At 36.3% G+C, this 18755-nt stretch overlaps 1 protein-coding gene across 1 annotated transcript in view; it reads left to right on the forward strand.

Annotated features, from left to right (window-relative positions):
- Positions 1-7177: 7177 nt before the first annotated feature.
- Positions 7178-18755, forward strand: part of tnr (tenascin R (restrictin, janusin)) — a 139154-nt gene continuing 127576 nt past the window's right edge. Inside the window, exon 1 of the mRNA XM_079614505.1 lies at positions 7178-7274. The gene's annotated coding sequence lies outside the window, so the exon portion shown is untranslated. The remainder of the gene's footprint in view (positions 7275-18755) is intronic.

The raw sequence follows: 18755 nt of genomic DNA on the forward strand, positions 1-18755 counted from the left end.
ATGTAATACTAGCCATTTCATATGCAAAGATGTTAGCCAATCACAGCAGACATGCCCTTTAACACGGAGCTTTCAAAACAGAGGACTAAAACCAGGGGTAGGAAATATGCCTTTTATTTCTAAATTTTGACAGTTTTTGATGTAAAAATCATACTAACATTATAAGTGCACCACAGGAAACATTATATAACTTATATAAAACAATGTAATTCATGACCCTTTTAATAGCTTGTAGTGTAGTTAACTGATGTATGAAAAGGAAGCTTAAGCATTTACATTACGCCAGAATTCAATGCTTTATTATTTCCAGTCATGTCTTTGTCATGTCTTTAACCTTGATGCAATGGCATAAGCAAAGCAAACAAAACATTAACACAACAAAGGCATGAATCGTTTCTCACATTCAACTCCCTGTAGTCCAGAGCACTTTTGTTGTTAGCAACTTTAAATGTAGTGTTTTGTTGTGATATAATGTGTTGAGGTGTGATAAGTATTTGATTGTCTCTTCAAGAAATGTCATTTCATGATTACCCATGCTGTTGATCTGGAACTTTTGTCATTTTGCTTGAATGCACAATGTTTTGCTCACTATGGCCATCATATAGAACCCTGCAGTTGACCCAAAAAGCATGTTTTGTTCACTTTTGACATAGCTGACTGCTAAAACAATTAAAAAATATTATTTGTTAGCCAGTGCTTGTATCTATAAATTCACCTTTAAGACCTTTTATGGTAATTATAATCATTAAGAGTGGAAGACCATGGACGCCATACATGTTGAGCTTTTGTAAGTTACTGCACTACAACTGTTTTTTTAGTTTTTTTAACACAGCTGTCAAATGACATGACTTCAAAACATACCATCTACAAAGAAGTACACGCAGTACTGTTCTCAAGAACAGAACGGCAAAACAAACTCTCTTCTTTAGGGAATTCTGTTATGAAAGTCTTAATCAAAATAAAGAACGGATCTTTTCCCCATATAACCCAGAGGCCAACAGAAAGTTGCTGTCAGGTTTTTGTACTGACGCTGGGGAATGTTTGAAGAATGTTCAAATAAGCCTTTGGGCATGTTAGCTAGAACAAACTGACTTCAAAGGTCTTTTGACAACCCAATCTTCAATGTTAGTGGTCCTCATGGCCTCAAGCTCTTGAGCAATTGGTTTGCTTAATATTGCATCACAAAGGATCACATTCTCCTAATGTAATTGGCTGTAATTACCAGGCATCAAGTTACAGTAATGTTTATTTAACCACCAAACATTTTAAAATGACCACAAAGTGCAGTATATTTACTGTTACTGACCAGTCGGATATAAAATCAATTACTTGCACTAAAGGCCCTGATAGGACGTTATCTATATTGGTAAATAGGGCTGGATATCAAATGTATAATTCCCAATTTGATTCTGAGTCATTTGGGCATATTTCAGTCATAATGACCATTTTCAATATGACATAAATTCTTATATGTTAATGTATAAGCAGAGCAGTGTTTTAGACATATTCAAATCGGTAACTTGTCTTTTTAAACTATTCACAACTGATTTGTGAACGGTAAAATCTACAGGACGGAAAATATTTAGTGGTCTTTTAATGGTCTTAACCATTTTAAATCACAAATCACTGGTCAGGAAATTAGCAAGAATTGCACAAATAATAACATGTATATAAAGTAACTTAGCACAGAATAGCCTTCCTCAACTTGAGACAGCTTTTACAAGATGATGTTCCACTCAATGTTAATGGCTTCAAAGAGTTCATGAGTAGTTGAAAAATGTCTTCCAGTTCGTTTTAGTTTAATGTGAGACCCAATATTCACTATAGGGTTCAAATCTGGACTCTGACCAGACAAAAAAAATTAGCCTGCCTGATGGACTTGTTCTCAAGCCACTTGGTTGTCTTTGAAACTTGGGCAGGAGCATTGTCTTGTTGAAAAGTAACATCTGATCATCACTCCCTGAGCTAAAAAGGCTCCCCAAATACAATCATAGCTCTTCCTCCATACTTCACTGTGGTAGAGATGCATTTATTATTATCTTAACATAGCCTATTTGTGAAGACACCGCTCTGGAGCATCACCATGCAACTCGTGTTTCATTGTGATCACTCACACACAACCTTCTGTATTCTGCAAAAAACTTTATTCTGTCTTGCAATGGCTTTTTAAGTAGTTCATTTGCTTAAATTTAGCTATTATTCTGACCAATAATGTGTGGTGCAGACAATTACAAGTTTAGTGATTTTTAGCCATTTTGGGCTTGGCCCATTGTTTTAATTATTTATTTAATTAATTACATTTAATTTATTTATTTATTTATTTGTCTTTTGCTTAGGAGTGTATTATTCTTGTGTTCAGAAAACAGTCGTATTGTTGAGTCACGGTTAACAGTAACTTAATAATAAATATGCTTTTAGTAGATTGCGAAGAAACACTAAAAGGAATTAACTGGCATCAGCGGACAATGGTTATCCTCAGGATAGGGGAGATCAGGGATAATTGTAATCCTTGGTAATAACTTAATGCACAATGCACATACTCACCATAGTTGTATAGGTATGTAAAGGTAAATGTGTATTACTTCCTCGTAAGGATGTGCGATATGACAGAAATATTATTTCACAAAAACTATACAGGTACAGTATATCACGATGTCGTTAATTTTGTGTTATTTTATTTCATTTCTTTTATTAAAAATAAGAAAAAAGGAGCAAATTACAAACAATAGGACAAATACAATATAACAAAATATAAATTAAAGGGGTGGTTGAGTATGATTTCACTTTTCTAACTTTAGTTAGTGTGTAATGTTGCCGTTTGATCATAAACAACATCTGCAAAGTTGCAACGCTCAAAGTTCAAAGCAAAGGGAGATATTTGCTTTTAAAGAAATCGTTTTTTAAGGACTACAGCAAATGGCTGGTATGGACTACACGACATTCCTCATGGGTTTGTGACATCACCAACCCTAAAATTTACATAAACCCCGCCCCCTGAACACGCAGTCCATGTTGAGAAGTGGGAAATTAGTTGTAGAGTAAATTTGTGAGTCAGCTCAAACTGTAGTATCTGTCTTTTCACATGCAATCGAAAGTCACTCTGTGTCTCACACCAGTTCCTATACGAGCGATTTATAGATTATCATGACAGAATATGCTAATTGAAAATAGTTAATGCCACATAAGCAACATAAATTCATCAACTAGCCTAACCATTCCGAGACGTCCTGTTGCTTTCTACATGTTGTCACTTCTTCTTGAGTCTCTCCATCTTTGTCTGACTCTGTTTAAACAAAAGGCAGAACAGTTTCTGTCATTTTAGTGCGTGTCTGTGAGGTAATAGCAGCTGCTAACACACACAAGCTCTTGAACCCCTGCCCTCTGCAGCAGCTCATTTGCGTTTAAAGGGCCAGACACAAAACGGTGCGTTTTTACTGACCCTCATAAAGTGACAACTTTAACATGCTATATAAAATATCTGTGGGGTATTTTGAGCTAAAACTTCACACACACACTGGGTAAATTAGAGATTTATTTCACATCTTGTGAAAAAGGCATTTTACCACCCCTTTAAAGTGTGTATGTCAGGTTAAATTTGTAATTATGATTAACACAAAATAGTTAGGGGAAATACACGTTTGACAAATTGATGTATTGTTTTGTATGTTTTTCGATACCTAAAGGCAGAATATAAGATGAAAAAGTTTGTTATTTTCACTGCTCACTTAAAACTGCATTTGCATACCCATATGTGGTTAATTATAGTGGGCAATGAGTACTGGTTTTGAGTTGTAGGTCAGGGTGATTGACTGCAACAAGAAGAACACAGCAAGTTCCTGAATATGAGAGTCTTAGTCTAATTGTACACTTTGTGTTGTGTAATATTTCTAGTATAAGATGCATGTGAAATATCTAGCATAAAGGACGAGCCAGATGCATACTGTATATGTTTGTGTATACTCTGCATGAAGCATGTGGTATGACCTCAAGACCCACCCTTTCTCATTTTAATTTTCTTCAAGTGGGTTTTCTTGGATAGAACTGCAGTGTTTGTGCAGAACAGTAATTTGATATACAGAAAAGAAGAAGAGCTTTGAAGTTTGAATGGCACTAGGTGATGTAAGACCCATGCATCATTCACAAATGGCCTTTGGAAGACAACAAATAGCAAAATGTATAACAACACCAGTGTGATTTCATCAGCTTGAGGACACTTTTGTACAGCATTATGGGTGGTTTTATGGAACGGCTTATAATATTACCTGGGCTGTGCATATTGCCTTTCTCTCTGAATAATTGCAGCCTCTCAATCAAACGTCCCATCTGTTGAGTAGTGACACCCACAATGCCAGCCTGTAGCTCATTTACCTGATCGACTCTTTGTGCAGAACTCTCCTACTCAGCATTTCTTTTTTCAGGAATGCTGTTGACTACAGTGTTGGGGTGGGGTGAACCAAAGTCCCCTATAATCATACCATCAAAACCTACATGCTGATCAAAGACTTTAAGCACATAATGTTTATGTTGCCATAATGAGACCCAATGACTAAAAAAATAGTCATATTCGGATTGATTTAGAAAGATTATACAAAAAAAGAAAATGTCTTCAATAAGGAAATGACTTGACTATCACACCAGCAATGTATTAATTTCTCATTATTTAAAATGTGCCTCCAATGCAGTATGATTAAAATAGATGTTAAGTAAAAACAGTAATATTGCCAAATATTATTACATTTATTTACAACGCTCGTCTAAACGCAGAAAAGTGATAACACAACGCCACTTTTGCGTTTTCTCTTCAGATCGTTTCCGTGTAAAAATAGCCTCAGTAAACTTCTGGCTTCTGAACTGGTTGCAGTTCCACGCTGGTTCCATATGAGGGCACTCACAGGACGAGTGCAGAATGAATGGAGGTCTATGGAGCTATACCACTCAAAATCCACTTTTCTCAGGATATAATTTTTTGTCTAGTAATTTGAATGTTGTATTTGAAAGGAGATGCAAAGAAATTACACATTGCTGGGTGTTAGATTTTTTAGTCACTTATTTGCTTTAAAATTAAAGTCTTTCAAAATGTCAATGACGTCATACACATCGTACGACCAGAGATACTGCTTTACGGCAATCCTTCAGTCAATTTGGTGCTTTCGCGCTCTGTACTTTCTTTTCTCTCGAGGCATCGACAACACAGCTGACACAGGTAAATACATGTGCTAGAAGAGTTTTAGCTTGAAGACATTCTGATCCCGCTTCGGATGCCACGATGCCATCAAGCGGTATCTCTGGTCGTAATCAGTCCTTCACTGACCAATCAGCGTTCATTAGCAGAATGCTAGCGTGTTATGGGCAACAACAACTCAACCTGTAAGAAATCGAAAGGACATAACTACTCGTTCATTCGACCTATAACCCATGTTGAAACCTACAATCAAATCTGAGATTTCTCAACGGCAATCGGGTGAAAGAGACAAATTTAGTCGTCTAGCTCCATAGACTCCCATTCATTTTGCACTCATGGGTGATCGCCCCCAGTGAAACCCTGGTGGAACTACAACCAAAATTCGGTACAATAGTACTTAATAGGGAGTGGCCAGGCTCTTCGTAGACGGGCTCTGTTAAAACTCAGTTTTTCTCAGTTTACATGCAAACGAAGTTTTCCAAAATCTCCACTCTGGCCGGAGTTTTTAGAAAGAATCGTTTTCAGAGGAGAATTCTCCGTTTGCGTGTAAACAAAGGGCACATTGAAGGGAAATGTCTCCGTTTTTCAAAATAACCATGTACGTGAAAACGGGGCCTAATTCTACCCTAAAGGATTTATGGTCTGTGTGCTTTCATGATTTAAATGAGAGACTGTGAGACTAGCATCTGATCTGATTTACAAGCACCTTTATATTAATTGGCAAAGAATGTCTTTTCATGTTCTTTGAAGAACATTGTGTTAAAGGTAATGCTTTAATGAGTGTCCAACTATACCAGCCATGCCAAATCCTACTACTGGAGATCGACCACCCTGCAGAGTTTAATTCCAGCTCTAATCAAATGCACCTGAAGCAGCTAATCAAAGCCTGTTGAGATGACTTGATATTTGCCGGCAGGTGTGTAGAGCAGGGTTGGAGCTAAACTCTGCAGGAAGGTGGATTTTCAAGAGTATGACTGTACAGCTGGGTAGGGTTGCACCATCCATTCGTAAGGTCCTTCTTAAATTAAGCCAAGGCTGTGTTCGTAATGGCACACTAAGGCCCCGTTTACACGATGGGAAAACGCAGATATTTATCTGCGTTTTGGCCTGTCATTTACACGAAAACGCCGTTTTTATCCCAGAAAACGATTATTTCTAAAAACTCCGGCCAAAGTGGAGATTTCTGAAAACGCTGGTTATATGTTGCCGTGTCAACTGGGAGAAACGGGGTTTTAGGTTCTCTCTTGTCGATTCTGAGGATTCTGATTGGCTTGCATGGCTTTATCCTTCTCCCTTCACTGCCGTCCATAGGTTTGGCATAGTTATGATGGCGCTCGACGGCGTATTTATGCGGGTTGTGTGCACGATGTTATTATTGAAAACGGAGGGCGGGAAATATTCGTTTCTCTAAATACCCGGCTATGTGTAAATGTGGCCTAACTTACTGCTCAGTACACAGTGCATACTAGGGATGGGCAAATGAAGCTTCATGAAGCACTGAGGCTTTCCCCTGAATGTTTCGGGAAAAGATTCGAAGCATCAAGAGTGTTGAAAACAGCGCCATCTTGTGGCAGGTCAAATTTATAGCAGCCATAAATCCGAGTGCGCAGTGACGTTGTTTTATCCATTAAGCACAAATAAAAGCCTGACAACGCTAAATGTTCAGTTTTCTGATAATATAATGAACATTAAAGTGTGGCAATAATTTAAATAAAATAATATGTATTTGTTTGAGCACTGACGTTGACGAGTTATAAAAGCAATTTGCTGCCTTAAATTAAGTACAATACATTTGGATGTTTAGTCATTTAAACTTAAATTACATTAAACTGGTAAAAAAGTTGAATCTTGTATATAACTTACAAAAAAAACTTATTTTGATGAGTTAAAGCAATGTACCGGTATGTAAAAACATGTTTTCCTAGCTTATTGATCATATATTTTCTTACAGTGTAATTATTCCCCACCTCCAGTTCACTGACACCGCACTCTTCACAAGGATGAAACATCACGTGCAGCGTGTTGCGCTGTGGGAAACTGTATCCCATGCAGACAGTGTCCTCAGATGCATACATCAGATTTCAGCAAATAGGTAATCTGGAATTCCGTGCATACAGCAAATTCTCATACTATTCATAGTAAACACCATGCATACTGTAATATAGTATGAGCTTTATGGTAGTATGCCATACCGAACATATTTTAGTGTTTTTGAGTTGCATTTAGCAGATGCTGGCAAATAGTAGGTCATCCGGGTATTCCATGCATGCAGACAATTTGGATACTGCCGACATGGTAAGAGTAGTATGATAGTATTCCATTTCGTAGTAACTACTAGCTAGTTTGTAACTAACTCTGTACTTTGTTGGGTTGCACCATTTGTTCTCAAGGCAGAACATTGCTAGTAGGTCGTAAGCTCTCCGTAATGCGCATTTGACGATTTACCCTCAATGATCCAAAAGCAGCCTACAAATATGTTCGAGCAGAAGAAGTTGTTTAAATGCTGTGAATTTCAGTTTACCCTTCATTCTAACTTATTTTGCCTCAAATAACTAACAGTAAAAATAAGTTTCCATTAAATTATACTACTTGGTCATGAATAACACAGCTGCTATAACATAGGTGAATAACATAGGTGTTTTATATGTAAATAACATTCAGAAACTTTATTTGAACATAAATGAATAAGGATCAATAAATAAAAACTTAATACAAAACCCCCCACAAGAAATTACTTAAATAATTGTGCCTATTTACATCAAAACAAGGATAAGTTGTAACTTATGCACAGCTGGTGCAACCAGCCGCTGTACTTTAATTTATTATATATATATATATATATATATATATATATATATATATATATATATATATATATATATATATGTCTGATAAGTTAATTTTTTTATTGGTTGAACAAAACACGCAAATTAACAACCTGACAAAGCCCCTGTACTTTATAATGTATTCCATGTGTGTATGTGCCAGTCATCCAATAGTGCTCTGCGAGTGGGCTTCACAGGCTGCTTGGCTATCATGAGAATTCAAAACACATCAGTCTGAAGGGTACTGCTAACAGCATAGGGAACAGGTGTACATCAAAATATCACTTCACAGTAGTGGTGAAAGAAAATGTATGCATGCTGCCTGTGACTCATTGCATTTCTTAAACCTAAAATGCAATACACAACCAGGCATTGCACACCACCTGAGTACTATGCAAAATAATAATATGACTGCATGTGCACTGTAAGCAATGTAATTCTTAGAGTATATAGCCAAACCATGACGTCTGAATTCATCTTAAATGTTTGAGTGTTGAAAGTGTTTTTTGCTCTTGTCTGCTTTTAACATCACTGCTCAGTAACAATGGAAATGCTAATTGATCGCTTACTCCATAGTATTATAGGGACGTCCCGCGTGACGTCACACTATTTGGAGCAGCCATCTTGACGGAATAGAAAATGCTAAACCGCCAGTGATATACAGCTCGTCGCGAAATATTCCTATCATGCCCGAGCGATGCTGTGCAGTTGGATGCGATCAGATACGTGATCATACAAAAGGAATATCTTTATACCGTATCCCAAAAGAAATAAAACGGAGAAACAAGTGGTTGGTGGCAATAAACAGGTGATTTTGTTTTGTGTGTTCCCCTGTAAACTCAGTTTAAAGATTATTACAGGTAACGTCACTATAATTTGGTGATAAAAATACATTGACCAACTTTTGCGGTAATGATTGAATAATCCTTCCCCGCTGGCGTCCAAATCAAAGAGTTGCTGACCCATCCGCACTCGTGTTACCGATAGCCTGCTAACGTTAAGCTTTTGTATGCTTTTAATGAAGCTCCGGTGTAACGTTAGCGTGATGGGAAGTGAATAAGGTAGCTGTAAATGTCACCGAACTCAATGTCAGGAAGTTTTTCTACACATTTAATGCCTGTAAAAAGAACTTGTGGTGCTTCATATGATTCCTAATTCCTTTATCTTCCTCTTGTATCTTTTTGTGATGCTAATAAGTGCGATGACATGATGTGAAGAGTTAGCTGACGGCCGCTGCGCTAATAATAATAGTGGTGGGGGAAAAAAATTATTCTGTTCAATATCGAGATATTTTGCGCACGCAATTATATCAATACTGTAGTGCAAAGTATTGCAATATTTAGGCTAATTATAAAATAATTATATTATTAGTATAATAATAATAATAATATACTAATAATATATATTACACACCCCTAATAATAGATGCATTGCCACTGAGTAGCTGACGGATTTATTCCGTCAAAATGGCTGACACGCGGCTAGGGGTCACGTGACTGGGAGATCCCTATAGACCATCTTTTGAGAGATCAGTCCCAAACTGGCATGGACAGTGTGAGTAATTGAGATTGTATTCATGTTTTTAAAGATCTTGTACTAATTGTTCGCTGCTGAATAGCATCTTCTTTGCTCAGGTTGCGTTCACATGATTGGAGTATTCAGCAATCTCTCACAAAACACTGAATAACAGATTTTCTTTTTTAACTCTGTTGACTTTTCAAAAGATTTGCATCCTTGCTGTTTCCCTGGGACTCTAAAGATGCTGCATATGCATTTAGCATGTTTCCTTTAAAGAAATGGTCATTCAGCCATTGTTGAATCTTTAAAGACATTTTGAGCTTAAGTTCGGAAGGACATATCGATTCTACATTAACAGACCTGTGATAAAACCGAGGTGTTAATTAATCGGACTCTGTCAAAGCCCATATGCGAGTTAAGTTAGTGTGACACTCTCTCCCACTCAGTTTCTCTCTGGCTATTTTCCTTTGTCAAAGTGTATCTGTGACTGCAGCCTGTAATTGGATTATTGGCATTGGCAGGACCGCATGTGAAACAATGAGAAAAGTGTATTGATCACGGTCTGCCTGTACCTTCAGTCAGCATGACATTGGCTAATTTAAAACTCTTCTCTGAAACGGGGATGTTCAGATCCTGCATTTTCCCAAGAATTGCCGCAGGATTCACAGATTAGATTGAGTATCTAGTTTGACGGGATTGCAAGCTTAAAGGTTAAAATGTTTTATTTAAACACATCTTGATGCGTTTCATTTTATGTTCTACTGCTGTGTGAGCCTGCAGGATGTTTAAAGCTTACTGGATGGTTTTTGAAGCTCAGTTTGTGAGCTGAATATCTCCATAATTTAAAAAGTGTGATATTTTTTTTATATACAATATTAAAAGAAAACTTGCAGAGACAACTATAGGCAGGTCATTAATAGGTTGATTTCCACAAAAGATGTGAACACTGTGGCCCTGGGGTTTTGTTTTGTTGGCATACACAACAAAACTTTTGCCCAGATTTTTTGGCCCAATTTGCAGTCTGGATGAGTCAATGTCAGTTGCCGACAGACAGAGCCATTCATTCTGCCGACTTTGTGCAGTCAGAGTTGACACATTTTGCAGAAAATCTCGTAATATGATTATATTTAAAAATATAAACCCATGGCAACAAAGTTCTGTATGTAAATAATCCATTTGTCATCGCTTTCATGATCAGACGTACAATCCTATTTGGTGATGCTAAGGACACAGAAATTAAACACTTTAGCTTTAAGATTAAATTTGAATGAGATTACCCAACATGCATTGGAAAAGTGATATCATTCAGTGTAGGCTGTGGTATAGAATTTCCATAAAGAATGACGTAATGGAAATTATTTCATAAAATCATTACCATTGACCCTGAGCTCATTCAAGTATAACTGCACATATGCTACTGGAGAAATGTTATATTATCTGTGTAGCTGCATGACAAAGATTTCAGTGGTGGAGAAGGGTGCTTACTCAGAGCCTACAGTATTTAAGAAATGCCATACAAGGACAACCACCAATCCCCACCTGCTGCCAATAAATGAGATGCTCTTAATGACTGTAAGTTGCTTGGAAATGATTGTCAACAATATAAAATAAAGATAAAACATTGTGGAAAGAAAGAAGAGACACGGGAGAGGTGGGGTATGAAGCTTTACTCGAAATTATCATTGCCATGGGCTACTTTGTGTTGTTGTTCGAGCCACGACGTCGCAGAAAAATTGGACCAAAACTCTGATTAACATGGGAAAGATACCTTTCATCACGTGTCGCGGCGTCGTGTCTGGTTAGGTCACTGTGAAATGTCCATTGTGAGGTGCTAAAAGTTTTACCCGAAGATGAAAATTTATCTGACAACATTTTGTTATGTTGGTTGTCGCACATGTCACTAAAAAATTAAAGCTCTATCCTGTTTGAAAATACTGTACCACTAAACCCTACCCTAAACTTAATTAATAGTGTTAACAAAAGCAAACATGATAAACTTATTTGCTGAAGCTTCTTTCACAAGCACTCCGCATCACAACTGCAATGCTTGACCAGGGGGCTGTTCCATAAAAGATGCTAAGAAAAGCGGGGATTAAACTCCAAAACCCGACTTGAATAAACCTAACAAATAAGTTGGGGCTAACGCGGTTTCATAAAAGGTAATTCAAGTTCACGCAATCCCACTAATTTGATCCAGGTTTATCTAGTCTAGATAACTGCGTGTGCACGCGTTTCTTAAGCAGCCCTGGAGGTCGATCATAGATCAAATCGATCCACCATCAAACTGCATATATTTTGTGCTGTTTTATGCGTTTGAGACATGGTGTTTGCAAAACTTACATTTCACAAGAATATTCTCCATCTGAAAATCGTAGAAAGTTGTGCAAATAGTTCAATTTTGCTGTAAACTTCACATTGAACGAGCGCTGCTGCGCGCATGCGCGCCAAATAGGAGCGGAATAATTCTGACTAATATACATTTTGCTTGGAAAATTAATAGGCTATGCGATATTTTATAACACCAGAAATATCTTCTGATTATAATAATTTATCTTTAGGATGTTGTATCAGTTGCAGTGAACTAGATCTCATTACACTCATTTTATACTTATAATAAAACAATTGAACAGAAGTAGGCCTAATTCAGGGAATTTTTTTTTTTTTAAGAAACCAAATATAATAAAGATACAAAATATAGTTTTGGGTTTAGGACCTAAGCTACTTAAAAAAGAGTACTTATACTTATTTAATTAGAATGCTAGGAATTCTTTTTTTTTTTGTGGAGAAAGCAAGAATGTTTGGTTAGATTTAGTTTATACAGTGCATTATGGAGAGGATAACATGAAATTAAGAGCAAAAGTATACATTTTGAAAAGATATGTGCAACTCTAAAATCAAAGAATATTCCATAAAATAAAGGAATACATATTAGCCTATAACTAAATAACCTTCCCTCCCTTAATTCTAGTTATTTGTTATGTTATTTATTTACTTATTTAGTATTTGATATTTAAATAATATTACTTTAATAACTTATTATGAATGATGTGTCATTATAAGAGTTTGATATAAATATGTGAATGTTTGATTTTTTTCCATTTTTTTCATATGTAAAAGTGTCTAACTATGTACTTAATGGTTGTTGTTCTAATTGTTTTTATGTGTTGATGGGTATTATCACAAAAGAAAAAAGTAGAAGGAAAAATAAGATTTATTGGGGGGAAATATTATGTCTTTAAAGGAACTGTCCATTTGTATAATTGTGAAATGTATTTGAATTGAAAGACATAATAAAGTACATAAAATATAAATGCTAAAATATTGGTTGTTGGACATTAGATGTGCCTTATTTAGAATTTTAAACCTACAATTTAGTGTATTTTTATGATATAAATAACTGTAAAGGGACTATTGTAATGGGGTAAATCAAGTGTAGGTTAATATAGCAATTACTAAGCTCAGATTAATCTTACCAGTTTAAATGTATACTGTGCTTTTGTAATTATTTATTTTAAATGTTCTGTTTCATAAATTTGTAAAACTATCTAATTAAATCACAAAACATTCAGCCAGTAAGAAAAGAAAACCTGTAGGATATATATGTATATAAACCCCGACATATATATGTTTGTAGGTCTATATTGTCTAATTTATCATTGTAGCCTTATTTAAGTTGATTTTATTTACTGTATATTTATTTTTGGACTTATAGTGGATAATAAAGTCAAATAATGGTATGAGAGATTGTCAGTAATTGTGTTCCTATTGGTCAGTGTTAGAGGATCTGTGCAACAACTGAGGCTTAGCCTGACAGTTAGCCTGCCCTGGACCAGGCTAGTTTCCCAGCATAAGTTGCCAGGGTAACTGAGTTTGAACTATTTTAAGTTTGCTTTATGAAACAGAATCAACCGACAATAAGTCTGACTAACCAAAATAAGTCTGGCTTGTATTCTAATCTTGTTTTATGGAACAGCCCCCAGGTGAGCTAACAAGCTAGTTTATTATGCCAGAAAAGACATACAGAGCTGGTTACTTAAAAAGTATTATTGTACTAGTCCTGAACTATGGTAAAAATGTTTTGAGGTGCAAGGAACAGCATGGAAATAAGTCTGTATTAAGCAATACTCTGCCCCTGTAATCATGATTTGTGTGAAAAGAAAAAAAGTTATACAGTAGAGTAGGTGTTTTACTGCTACTAGTGTTGATTTGTGGAAATTGCAGTGAATCGTTTGCAAACATTTAGATTTGACATTTTTTCCAATGAGCCTCTCTGTCTCCGGACTCTCATGAAAATTGCCTTAACCTGTTGGAGTGGACAGTTATTTCTTTAGTATAATATAGGCCTTTGCAAATGGAGGGAGATTCCAAAATATTCACAGAAATGTAATTTTGTGCCACTAAAATGCATGCAGTTTTGTGACTAAATCAATTCACCATGTGGGAATATGGAAAGCTTTGTTGTTTTCCCCTGCGCATATGACAAGTAGCCATACGCGGCGTACAAGACAAAAGACTTACTTGAGGATAGTTTTTACGAGCACTTGTTAATGAAAAAAAGATTACTGGTTTACTTTGTCAGGGAAAAAAAAAAACCTTTTGATATAGTCACAGTAACATTTGTCCTCTTGAGGCATTGTAGCTATTGGTTTCTTTCTACTGAAACTCATTAATATTAATTCACAAAATAGTGAAGTTGAAGTTTTCAATTTGCAAGCATCTTTGCAATGTGAATAGCATGTAACGTTACGTGTGTGGGAGTGACTGTCCTTATTGTTATGCATGATTAATTGCGTTTACACAGTGCTCTTGCTAACCCTTGACACGCTCAGAGCAGCCCAAGGGATCTTATCCTAAAGAAAAGCACCTACATTTATTTGAACAGCTTTGCAGATGGAAGCCGTTTATTTGTAGCATCTGACTATCTGCTATTCTCTCAGGTTATTAATATTCTGTCAATAAAAAAATGCTAATTATGATTAGATTAAAATAAGGCTTTCAGGAATGCAAGGGATGTTTTACCTAAAATGTTTTCGTTTCACTTCATATGGTTCGCAATATATCCCGTAAGTGCTTGAGTAAACACTGCAGTTTCATTGAGAAGCGCATAGAATTAGAATGAGAAGATCAGGCCACTGTACCATGGCAATTTGGAGTGGTAGATCAAAGATGGCTGCTACAGAATTGCTATGATACCAGATATATCTCTATGGTGACTGTGCAAGCGCCTACTGTGCCACTGTAAATCGTACAAATGGCATGTAGACTAAGCTTCGAGGCAACACTGCTTTTAGCTAGAAACAGTGAGACTGGATGAATAAATAAATAATGATTTTGTCGTGTTTCTAATTGTGTTTGAAAGCAAAATAACACCACTAACAAGACCTGCTGCAGTGGTTCTCAACTGGTGGGTCACTATCTAAACATTCTGATCACAGATGTATTTTTACTTTTTAGCATCCAATTACACTCTATGCAATATTTTGGCACATTTTCTGGGCCATGGACATTTTCCAGATTGGTTTCATTCACACTGTGAATAATTTCTCATAAATTAATATTATAAACACAAATATTGTAGATACTGTGCAGTTATTAAACTACTCAATTGTACCTGTCTGACTAAAATAAAATTATATTTATAGAGCATGTGGATTTACTAAGGGTTGTTATGCATTTAAATATTAATGACTGTTACATCATAGTCTGCTTGTGATTATTCTGAGCTCTGGCTTACTAACCTAAATCATCTTTTAATTCTATCTACTCTATGTGTAGATCTACTGTACATGCTGACAGCATTCAGAAGCCTGGGGTCGTGCGGGGAAAAAAAAGTTTTTGAATGGAGACTTTCTTGCTCGATAAGGCTGCATTTATTTAATCAAAATCAAAACAAGATCAAAATGGTAATATTGTGAAATATTTTATTTAACACATTTTGAATCGTAACTTATTCCTGTGAATTTGTTTTGTGAATACTGCGATACATTTTCCAGTATTTTTTGAGTAGAAAAAAAAGCAGAATTTATTTGATATATTGTAATGTAAAAGTCTAAGGGGCTGTTTACACTGTACCATTTTCAACTAAAAGCGTGAAACTTTTTATGCATTCCGGCTGTTCGTTTACACGACAATGGCGTTTTGGGTGCCTGAAAACAAACTTTGAAAACGGGTTTCAAAGTGAAAGTTTTTGAAAACAGGTTTCAAAGTGAACGTTTTTGAAAACGGGTTTCAAAGTGAAAGTTTTTTAAAACTATTTCTGTGTAAACAACAAAACACGAATCTCTGAAGACGATGACGTCATGCACATGCATATTACATGTTTAATCGTAGTGTTTCATCGCCATCTTATGGCCTGGCAGCAGATTACTGTTTTTTTTTTTGTCGTTTTCGCAGATCCGTGTGAATGGGGATCGTTTTGACAATGGTGTCGTCTGAAAGCGGAAAACTCAAAGGAAAAACTTCTCTGTTAGAAGCATATCGTTGACGTGTAAACGTACCCTAATGCCTGGCTCACACTACAGGAGTTTTGAAATCCTAACCGATTTTGAAATCTGGTTGCAGCACACACTTTAGGAGAATCTTTGCAGATTTTTTTTCCTCAAATCTTAAACATGCTCATACTACAAGATTTGAAAATCGCGGCGCATCACACACTACAAAATGTTACTAAGATTATCGTGCCAGAGGAAGCGCCTCACGTGATCTACGCAGCAGATCGGAAGCGGGAAAGCGGATGTAAACAAAATGGATACTGTAACATGAAAACTTGCTGTATCAATAACGATCGTTTGTTGTGAGAAAAAACAAAAGCGGAAGAATAAACGAGTGTGGATGAGAAAATGGTTGGGGAGACGGGCTCAACATTGATTGTCAGTTCTTCAGCGAGAAATGCATGTAAGAAATGTTTGTCACTTCCGTCTCTTCGTAGACTTTTTTCCTATTGGCTATTGTGACAGTACTGACGTAATCACAATCTTGCTCATCCCGATAAATATCAAACATGTTTGATATGATCGGGGCGAGCCCGATTTGTGTGAGAGCAGATCGGGAGGGGCAAGATTCGATCTGTGAACGCCTCGCATTAACAGATAATCTGCGCCGAACATCGCAACCGATCGAGGTCCTCGACAAGATTTTTTCTCCGATTCTCGGGAGGGGGAAATCGGGCATAAATCGGCCTAAAACTCCTGTAGTGTGAGCCAGGCATTACTGTAAGGGACTATCTGGGTTTTGTGTCTGTTTTGGATGTTTTTAGCCCTGTTGGTATCCCTGGTTATTCATTGTTTGATTATCAGTTACACATGTTCATTTCGTTGATTGGTTTGTTATGTGTATTTAAGCCTTCTTTGTCAGTTCTCGTCGTGATATTATACGGTTGTTCTGTTTCAATTTGTATTTAAAATTTTGTTTAATACATTATTGACTGCTGCAAAAAGATCCTTTTCCACACGTTTGTGCTCTCTATCTCGGTCTATAGGCTTATAGCTACTTAAGGTAAGAGCAGCACAGTTTCACTTTTTATTGTGTATACTGGACAACAAAGCAGTTTTGAAGATTATATTTTGTTTACAATTTATTATTATATTTTAAGTTCTGGGAAGTACAGTATCTGGAATAACAATGTAAGGAATTGTCAAGACCGGACCTCTTTAAGCTAATAACTCTGCTCATAAAGGCTGAAGTGACATTGTAGCCTGCAATAGATGGGAGGCACAACAGAATTTGAACAGCTTTATTTATTAAACAAATTTTCAAGCAAGATTTGGAGATTTACCTTGGTTACTTTTATTGCCAGCTTGTGTACACTTGCTCTTTGCTTGTAACTGAAAATGTCTGTCAGCTGACCCACAAGAAGGGGGCTGATTAGGCTGTGATTTCCCCCCTACGAATTTCAGTGTTGTGGTGCCTGAAATTACAGGTTTTATTTTTGTAATCACCGCAATTTCCTGACTTGGGTATTCAGCAGAATAGTTGAAGGCCCTGCCCATTCATAATATAAGTATAAATGAGGTAAATGACAAAACCAGCTATAATCATATCTTTTATAAGGCAGGCACTAATAGTGCCAGGTAATCAGGAAACTCTCACAAATACATTAAAAGATGCTTTTTGACGACAGATAATGTCCTGCTCTTTTATTCGTGATTGTATTAATGAATAGATGATGGAAATGGAATACATTTGAGATCAGCAAAAATAAGGAAAATACAGCAGAAGCACAACAGACGAATTGAAGAGCGCTCAAATGTAATTCTTGTTTTTGCAGATCAAACTCGGCACACCCTCGTTTTGAACAGAACTTTATGTTCAGGGCTGAATAATCCTTATTCAGTGTATGATTCATTGAATACTTAATTTTTTTAATTATAATAATTATAATAATAACTGTCATGATTTATCAGTGACTCTTTCTGGAATAAACAATAATACAAAAGCATAATTATTGTCTGTGAAAATATCTCACAATGATTAACTAAGTATCACTAAGAGATTCTGTGGAATGCAAAATAATATTTTTTGATGAACCGTTTTGTCCCTAATTTCAGTGTGGTCCAAAACAATATTGATTGGACCCCATTGACTTTCATTGAAAAAAAACTAAAAAACATTTAAAATATATTTTTGTGTGTTTCAAAGAAGAAAGAATGTCATTCAGGTTTAGAACAGCATATGAGGGTCAGTAAATTATAATTGTTTTGGGCAAACTACTCTTTAGGATGCAAAAAGGTTGGTGGTGTTATTTTTTTTTAAGACAAAGTTGTGTATTGTGATTTATATTTTACCTCACATAACACTTAAAATGGCCCTAAACTTACAGCGTGCACATACAAAGCTCACTTTCACCTCTGAGTTTGTGCTGCAAAGGCTGTCGACTCTCCTAACCTCTGACTCAAGCAGAGCACAAGCACTATCACTATTCCATTGCTGCCTTTAAGCTTTGCCCTCTATTTGCGCTGAGAACCTTTTTATCACTCTTAATGTAGCTGGTGGTCTACTGTACAGAAACCGGAGGCTCTGGGAATTCCCAAAAACTATGAGCACTCTCAATTATTCATCATGGTATTGCAGGTTTTTCCAGATGCCTGTTATTGTTAGAAGCAGCCCCCTCTTTAGCACAGTGAAGGCTTTCTCACAGCTTATAGGGATATTCACACTTAATTCTGTCATCATTTACTCATTATTCTACACCTGTATGACTCTTTTCTTTCCTTCTGTGGACTTTTATTGTC

Source organism: Phoxinus phoxinus (assembly GCF_949152265.1).
Source record: "Phoxinus phoxinus genome assembly, chromosome: 5".
Lineage (NCBI taxonomy): Eukaryota > Metazoa > Chordata > Actinopteri > Cypriniformes > Leuciscidae > Phoxinus > Phoxinus phoxinus.